This window comes from Nannobrachium achirus (assembly GCF_963921795.1).
Source record: "Nannobrachium achirus genome assembly, chromosome: 9".
NCBI lineage: Eukaryota > Metazoa > Chordata > Actinopteri > Myctophiformes > Myctophidae > Nannobrachium > Nannobrachium achirus.
Genome location: NC_137818.1, coordinates 68,558,317 through 68,567,708, shown reverse-complemented (window position 1 = coordinate 68,567,708; position 9,392 = coordinate 68,558,317).

Sequence of the window (9,392 nt, the reverse complement as noted above, 5' to 3'; positions counted from 1 at the left end):
TGAAAGAGAGAGAAGGGGAGGGGCGGAGCATAGGCTCTGCAGGCAGGCAGTCAGGGAGAGAGAGAGACGGAGCGAGAGAGAGAGAAGAGAGGCGTCAGGCGACCCTCGATTGAGGATTTTCTTTTTTTCTTTTCTTTTTTCCCAAGTCGCACTGATGCGACCTGGTTAAATTTTAACTCGCACTTTATGAAATTAGGTCGCATATGCGACCTAATAGGTCGCACCCTGGAGCCCTGACTGTACATGAACCTTATAGCAATGATTACTATCAGCAAATAGAGAGCTTTAACCTTAAACTGGGGGATATTTTGAGCGAAAAACCGGTTGAATGTAGTGAGTAAAGCGCCTTTCAGACGGAGCGCGGAAGTTGAGTGGTGAAGAGGTGACCAGGCGCGGTCCTGTGAAATTCTTGCGACGTACGTGCTCGTTCATGCATGCACTCGCGGGCAGCAAGAGCTGGATTGTGGTCATCTTTGTGAAATACTGACCAGCGTTTACTCGCGGAGCGAGGCTGTTTGTCCACCCCAGCGCGATCCCCGCTGATCCCAGCGAGAAAGCCCGCGGCACTCGCCGTCCGTAGGGCGCTTAAGGATGTTGATGGAAATGAGTTAGCAATAATAAAATATGAAATATGTGCCCAGACTAGGGCATTCACCCAATATTCGAATATCAAAGTCACTATTCAACGTTGTTCACCAAAGTCGAATATTCGCTTTTTAATTTTTGTATTGTATATATATTGTATATATATTATATATATATATATATATATTGTATATAGTTTATAAAGCTTGACTAGCTAGGAAGTCATAAGAACGAGTTGTCAATGCCCCTGGTGGATGAATTTGTTAGGGGTTCTCAAACCTTTTTAGGCCGTGACCCCCAAAATAAACATATTTGAACTGGGGACCACCACCCTGACAAGCATTTGGAATTGTAGGTATTACATTTAATGTGACTCGGTTCCACAGATAAATATTGTGAAAATAGCAGATCTACATGCTCACATCTATACGAGGCGTTGTGAGCATGTAGATCTGCTATTTTCACAATGTTTGCCTCTTGCTTACTTCATATTTAACAGTTTGGCCAGTCCTGTCGAATATTCGACTATTCCAATACTTGGAATACAAACTGAATACTAAAAATCACTATTCGTGAATGCCCTAACCCAGACCAACATTTCTGTTCTCTTTCGACCAGGTGAGTCTAATGATCTCATCAAGTTACAGTAAATTAAAACAGATCTAATAACCACCCAATCTGTTCTGCATGCAGTCTGTTTGCATTGTCTGTTTTATTGGATGATGTTGATTTATGGTTTATTTAATACAGTTCACATTGCAATGTGAACCTGGCCACATTGTGCCAGGCAGAAAATAGGGCCTTAACCCTAACCCTTAACTCATTTAATGCCAGCCTATCACCACTAGAGGGCGCCCAGTGACCAGAGAATAATGGAGATATGCTGGTAATGCATGCCCAAGCCCTGGAGCCATGACTTGCCAGAACACTTTCCTTTGAGCATGTACAGGAAGAGGATGAAGTTAGCTTGAAGTTAGCTATTGGCTACCAAGCATTTTAGATTTAGATTTTCGTCAACTTAGCCATGATTAAACCTTGCACACCTAATGCATGGGAGAAGAAACAGAGAAAATGAGCTCTAAAGATCCTGGATTGCATTGGAGTGGATGGTAAATATCAGCAAATATCGGCAAATATCGTCCTCTGTAAGCAGAGGACAAAAACCTTTTTTTTTTTTTTTTTATTAAAAAGCCGAACTAGTTCGGGATCGACACTCAATGAGTTAGTGTTTATTTTTTTATTTATTGTTTTGCCTTTTTCTTTTATTTATTTTTTTAACCAAATGTGTTGCATCTGATCTGTGTGTTGCACCTGGTAATGTCCATGTGGACACATCAGCCTCCTCTTCCTCTTCCTGTTTAATCTGTGGAGGTTGTGGTTCCTCCTGGACCAGACTGGAGCTCCTCTCCTCTTTACACACAGTAAGGAGGAGGAGAGGAGAGTTAGCATGTGTTTCCCCCAAATTAACAATGTAACTAAATAATATGAAATATAATTACATTAAAACTGTTGTGTTATACAGTATTAGCACTGAGCGGCAGGCATGCGTGCACGCATGTGCGCGCGCACGTGACGTGCATGTGGCGTCATGAATTTAGAGGGCCACCATTTCAAAAATCCATATCACACCACTGAATATAAGAGCACCAATATGTCATCAAAATCTGAATTAATTAAAAGCCAACTATATCACAGTAAAGTTTAAGTAACATACAAGTAACCTTGCATAACCCATGGTACAAGGGCTTTATGCAGTAATCTGGGGCCAGGATGTAACATGTACTAGTGTCCTCCCTGTCCTGTCTGCCGGTCTCTGTTTTCATTGAGACTAGAGGTCTTCACGGCTCCAATTTTACCTACCCAAGCCCAAATGGACCCGTGAAAAATGGAGCCGGACCCAAATGGACCCGTCTATTATTTGGAATATGAGAACCGATACCCGGACAGATCCGAGACGTCTCGGAGCCGAAGCGAATGGAACCGCCTATTATTAGAAATATGAGATCCGATACCCGGGCATAACCGAGATATGTTGTGTTTTCTTTGTGTTCTTCTTTGGCTAGCCAATGCTAATGCTATCATCTTCTGTCACATGTGTTTTTGTTCATTATAGAATGCTTTGCAGAGCATGACAAGACCATTAACCATTAACTAAAACGTTACGTTAATATCAACAATCTTAGATAATAATAATAATCCAACTGCCCCATACAGTGTTGGGAGTACTAAACAACTTTATTTCTGACTCTGTTCCACTCAGGTATCAAAGGAACCGGCGATCTCACTATCAGATATCCGGGACCCGGGACATACGGTGGCGTCTCCGACCCTGCTCCGAGGTCACTGCTTGTGAATGGACCCGGATCCAGCTCAGACCGGGTCGGATCCCAGGTTATTTTGGTTCTCGGACCTAATCGAAGACCTCTAATTGAGACTGACTGTGTGCATCAGACTGGTTTTTACTGTCATGTACATTGATATTGATGCTGAATATTTAAAACCGTTTCAATCAAAACTGATGAGAATAATCTCTCTCACACACACACACACACACACACACACACACACACACACACACACACACACACACACACACACACACACACACACACACACACACACACACACACACACACACACACACACACACACACACACACACACACACACCTTGAGTTGAACATAATGTAACCATGTGTTTACCAACCTGCAGCGTTTAGATGGATGTCTAGCAGTTTGTTGTGTTTCTCCAGCAGAATTTCTAGAGTCTTTATCTCTCTCTGGAAGAGGTTGCACACAAACTCTGCAGCCGCACTGAGGCGCTCCAACACAAACACCCTGACATTAAGCTTCACAGGGAGGGAGAGAGAGAGCAGAGAGAGAAATGTATGTATCAGCTGTGTTTGTTTCATAAAAAAAAAACCCAAGTAAAAAGATTCTGTTCATGTGAATATTTTTGTTGGAGTTTGGAAGCGCTTGTGGGAAATCACTCAACAGTCCTGTATACCACCTGACCTGGTTTAAATGTCACATAATGCAGGAGTCAGCGGGATATTGCGTTAAAGAAGACGAGCGCTTCCAAAGTTCAACACTTAAAAAAGAAATCATGTCTGCTAAGAAATCATGTCTGCTCGCTGCTCGGATTTCTTGACAGAAATTTCAATTAACAGAAACATGTCTACTGTGGATTTTTTACGAAACAAACATACTTTCAGATAGCAAGAGGATAATTCAAGATCTCCATAGAGCCGCAATATTGGTGTGTTTGACGTTGTTTAATACAATCAGATAGCAAAAATATATATATACTGTTTCGATGCATTGGCTGCCTATGGGATAGGGGTGGATATTGGCAAGAATCTTGCGATGCAATACTCATCACGATACTTGGTTCACGATACAATACATCACGATACATTGCGATACTATTGCGATACGATACTATTGCGATACTATTGCGATATATTGCAAAATTCAAAAGAATTAAAACACATTTTGTAGAGCTTAAAATACATACATTGAATTAACTGAACATTGGAAATTCCTCCTAATGAAAAAAAAGTTTCCCATTCAGACAGGCAATATTGCCATTGATTATTTTCAAGGCAAAAAACACACCATGTCACTCTTTCAATTATATTCAATAACATTTCTGCTTACTTGGTTAATAGCATATTTCTTTAAAAGCAGAATCAATAATAGGCCTATTTAATTTAGGCAAATTTATTTGGAGGAGAAAAGAGTCAAGAAATGTGTTAGTGGCTGCCAAAGATGTTTTATATACCTGTTTGCTTGTTTCTCTCGCAAGAAAGGCAACACATTTTCTCTGTTTGCTTGTTTCGCTCGCAAGAAAGGCAACACTCCCTCCCTGTCCCTTTCCTTCCACAGTCAGTCAGGCTAAGGCTAAGCTAGCTCCGGTAGAACTGGTCGTTTTAAGGGTACTAAAAATGCTATCCTGGACAACAAGTGCCAGGTTCAACAAGTGTTGTCCATATCTAGCTCCCATGGACTTTACTACTACTCACATGGACTTTATTTGGAATTATCTTTTGTTGTTCTTGTTCAACGTGAGACATGAGTCACGCACGCGCACACGTGCGCACGCGCGCGCACACACACACGCTCCTCCCTCTGATTCCTCTCTCTCTCTCTCACACACACAGAGCAAGGATTAGAGCCCATTGATTACCGCATGTTATGTTCTTTTTTTTCTCCAAAAGTATTGCGATAGGACGGCCTGAATGATCGATACAGTATCGCCAAATACATGATCGCGATGTATTGCCATATCGATAATATCGCACACCCCTACTATGGGAGGTATTGCAACCCTAGATTCAACAGATTCAAAAAAATAATAATAATATAGTGTTGCAATTTGCGGCTAAGTTTAGCTGCCATCATGCTGATGGTGGGAAACATTTGGGTCCAACTCCAAAAGGACCCACAATGTTAACAAGCCCAATAACAATGTTAAAGGAGTAGTTCACCCCCAAAATGACTTTTTTCCCCCTATTGATTAGTCACACCATGGAGACTTGAGATCAATAATATGTTTTTGTATTCGTCGCACACAAACAATTATTATAGTAACATGTATCCCCATTGATTCTGAATGGGGACCCAAATGCATGGGCCTGGGTGGGGACCGAAATGAGGCCCTGGATGGGGACCCAAATGGTGTGGGGGTCCGCGCCGCTGTTCCGACTAGTGTCGGCAGGTTAGTTACTCGTTACGGTTACTGAGGTTAGGTTTAGGGTTAGGGTTAGAGTTGGGGTTAGTTTTAGTGTTGGAATACTGGCCCGTCGGCATATTGATGCGGACCCAATGGTGTGACTAATCAATAGAAAAGTCATTTTGGGGGTGAACTACTCCTTTAACAACTAGAGCCTGAAAACAATGCTCTTTCGTGTATGCTGATACCTTGTATCAGCATCCAGCACTTGTACTGTCCTGCACTTTTCCTTAGCCCCATATAGTACCTCACCCTCCGCTGCATACTGTTGTGCTCCCCTGGCTGGGGTAGAATGCCTCCACGCGAGGTAGATTACACTTTTCCCCAAATTGTATCCAAAAAGTTCCACGCTCCCAGACTATGGTTTTCCATCCCACGGTGCATAAAACATGAACTACGGTATGAAACAACCGCTTAAATCGTTATTTTTGTCAGCCAGTGTAATGTTTTCCCATTCAACCGGAACTTCCCGCAGCAGCAGTACTGGCCCTTGCCGCCGGGGGCTTTTCCGAATTTAATTAGACTAATTAAGCGATTTAAACCGTTTCCCAACGCTGCAGTGCATGTTTTATGTACCGTAGAATGGAAAACCATAGTCTGGGAAGTGTGGACTGTGGAACTACCTTGACTTTTTGGATACAATTTCTAAAATCTACCTCGCTGTGGAGGCATTCTACCCCAGCCAGGGGATACCCCCATAGGACCTCATCTAGGAGCACAACAGTATGCAGCGGAGGGTTCAATATGGGGCTAACTTTTCCCATGCAAACTTCTAATACAGTATCCAATCAATCATTGTCTCTGCCATGCCTTTCGGCCTGGCGGAGACAACAACCACATGCGTGTCCTTGCTGTTAACATCTATATGTAGAGATAGCTCATTCTGATAGCCTTCAGCTAGCATCAGCTCGTTGGTATACATAAAATAAGTACAATAATAATAATAATACACATCAACAAAGATCTGCCTGCCAATTAATCTATCAGACGTTATGGGTTAGCGGCATTATGTAATGCAGACACCAGACAACTCCTAAGCAACAAAACAACAGTTAGCTAGTTAGTTAGCAACTTACTTAGCTAGCATGTCTACTAGCAACTACACACGGCAGATAGCCATCATCTCCACAGATACAAGCACTCACCTTTCTTTCAAGTCAACTACCAGGAGAAAAAAAAAGAAAAAAAAAAGTATAGCCTTATTGTAATAAATCTCAGCATAAATGTTCCCTCCGGCTCCGTATCGGCTCGTTGTGCTGCAGCTGCTGCAAGCTGTGTGCTCTTTTGGAAAATCTAGGCTGGGCTGACAAATCTAGACTTCCGGTGCTCGATCTCTTCACAATAAAGTTACCCCTGAAGCCATTGAAAAAACGAAATGTGCTTTTTGATTGACTGATTGATTGAAACAAAGCTATATAACGAAAAGTTCAAAAGTATATTTCTGTGTGTGTTATATATATATATATATATATATATATGTAGATAGATAGATAGATAGATAGATAGATAGATAGAGTGTATAGATAGATAGATAGATAGATAGATAGATAGATAGATAGATAGATAGTAGCTGCAAATTGCAACACTAGATTTTTTTATAATCGGATGAATCTAGGGTTGCAATACCTCCCATAGGCAGCCAATGCATCAAAACTTTATTTTGCTATCTGATTGTATTAAACGACGTCAAACTCACCAATATTGCGGCTCTATGGAAAGCTTGGAATTTACTCTTGCTATCTGCAAAGTGTTTGTTTCTGAAAAATCCACCGTAGAATTGTTATGATTTATTTTCTGTCAAGAAATCCGAGCAGACATGGTTTATTTTCTAAGTGTTGAACTTCGGAAGCGCTTGTCTTCTATAACGCCATGTCCCGCTGCCTCCTGCATAATGTGACATTTAGAACCAGGTGGTCACAGGACCGTTGAGGGATTTTCCACGAGCGCTTCCAAACTCCAGGACTTAGAAAAAATTATCACCTGAACCAAATTTCTTGGATAGAAAGTAACTCATAACATGTCTACTGTGGATTTTTCTGAAACAAACATTTTGCAGATAGAAAGAGTAAATTCCAAGCTTTCCATAGAGCCACATTATTGGTGAGTTTGAAGTCGTTTAATACAATCAGATAGTAAAAAACTGTTTTGATGCATTGGCTGCCTATGGGAGGTATTGCAACCCTAGATTCATCCGATTATAAAAAAATCTAGTGTTGCAATTTGCGGCTAGATAGATAGATGCTGTTCACTGAATTGCATAGCCTTATACAAAGCCCCTTTTCGACTGCAGCTTTAGCACCACACTACACCGCACCACACCGCACAACATAAAAATATCTACATTTTCCATTACACAAAAGTACCCCTATCGGTAAGAAAGAAAAAAAAAAACCTTTTACAACTTTTATCATGTAGGCTATTACAACTATATCCTGGTGGTCTAAAAGAAAAGTCAGTGAATGTTTGGCCCTGTTTGGCCTAGCTCAGACCTACTCTAGACTGGATACTTTTTAGACCCAACGTTTAATACCACTTCACACCACTCTACCCAGGTCCTTGTAGTGGAAAACCCGGCAGTGGGCGGTGTGGAGTTTTTTCCTTGTTCATCAACTCTTCAAACTCGAGTCGTGTCACCAGCAGCTCAGTGACATGCAGAAGAAAGGTGTTTTTTTTTTTTTTTTTTTTTTTCCATTTCATTTTGATATCATGTTTTTACTAATTGGTAAAAACATGATATTAAAATGAAACATAGAACGTTATATGTTGGTGCCTTTAGTCTTGGTAAATCAATTCCACAGTTTAAACCACATTGATTTTACTGAGGTTTACTGAGACACTACATTGTACACTTTCATATATAAATAGTTATTCCTAGATTAATTAAATGATTTGGTAATGTTTATTTTGTATTTATTTTTTATATAGTTTTTACATTGTGTAAAAATTTAGTTTTATATTTGATAGATCTATCTATACTATTTATCCTATTTTATTTTTAATCCATACTATTCATAATGTATCTTTTATTTTGTAAATATGTTCAGTTATCTTATACTAATGTATACATATTTTGTAAATATGTTCAGAGTTTATTATTAGTTATATTTGTAATAACATGTTAACTAAAAAGGACAGCGTCGTATTATTTACACATTGACAAAACAAGTCAACTATGAAAAAAAAATCTCAAATCAGAGATCTCATACAGGATGAGAAACTGACAAAAAAACGGTCCCTCTGTGGATTTTATACACATTTAAACATTGCATAGTATTAACAAGAACCACTGGAATATAGGCTCTGAATATGAATGTTTTATTTACAGACAACTATTTAGTTCAGACTGGGCCCACCCACACACACACACACACACATACACTACATACAGTATAAACAGCCTATGCACAGGGGAGATCGCTATGCTGGCTTGTGGCAGACTTTTGTCAAAGTTGTATTACATTCTAAATGAGAAGACAATAAAACACCTCCAGAAACACAAAGAGACAGCCTTGAATTACCTATATATTGACACACACATGGGTTTCCTCAGACGGGTGGCTGGTATCTCTCTTAGAGGTGAGAAGTTCAGTCACCCGAGAGAGACTTGGAGTAGAATCGCTGCTCCTACACTTGGCTCAGCTTAGTGGTTCGGGCATCTAATACGGATGCCCGCCAAGCGCCTTCCTAGGAAGGTCCTCAATGCACGTCCCACTGGGAGGAGACCCCATGGCAGACCAAAGACCAGGTGGAAGGATTACATCTCCAAACTGGCTTGGGAACGCCTCGGTGTACTCCATGAGGGAGTGGAGTAAGTTACTCGGGATAAGGAAATCTGGAAGTCTCAGTTGGAACTGTTACCCCCGCGACCCGATTCCGGATAAAGCGGTTGACGATGGATGGATGGATATTTTGCTATGAGTGTTACAAGAAAAAAACTAAATCCATTGAACTCAAAGGACTTTTGGGATTACAGAAAAGTTAAATGACGTTTAGTGAAAAAAGTTGAATGAAAACAGGTTTTACTTTAGGTGACACGAAAGTTTGCAGGAAAAAGTTGAACAAAAAGAGGATG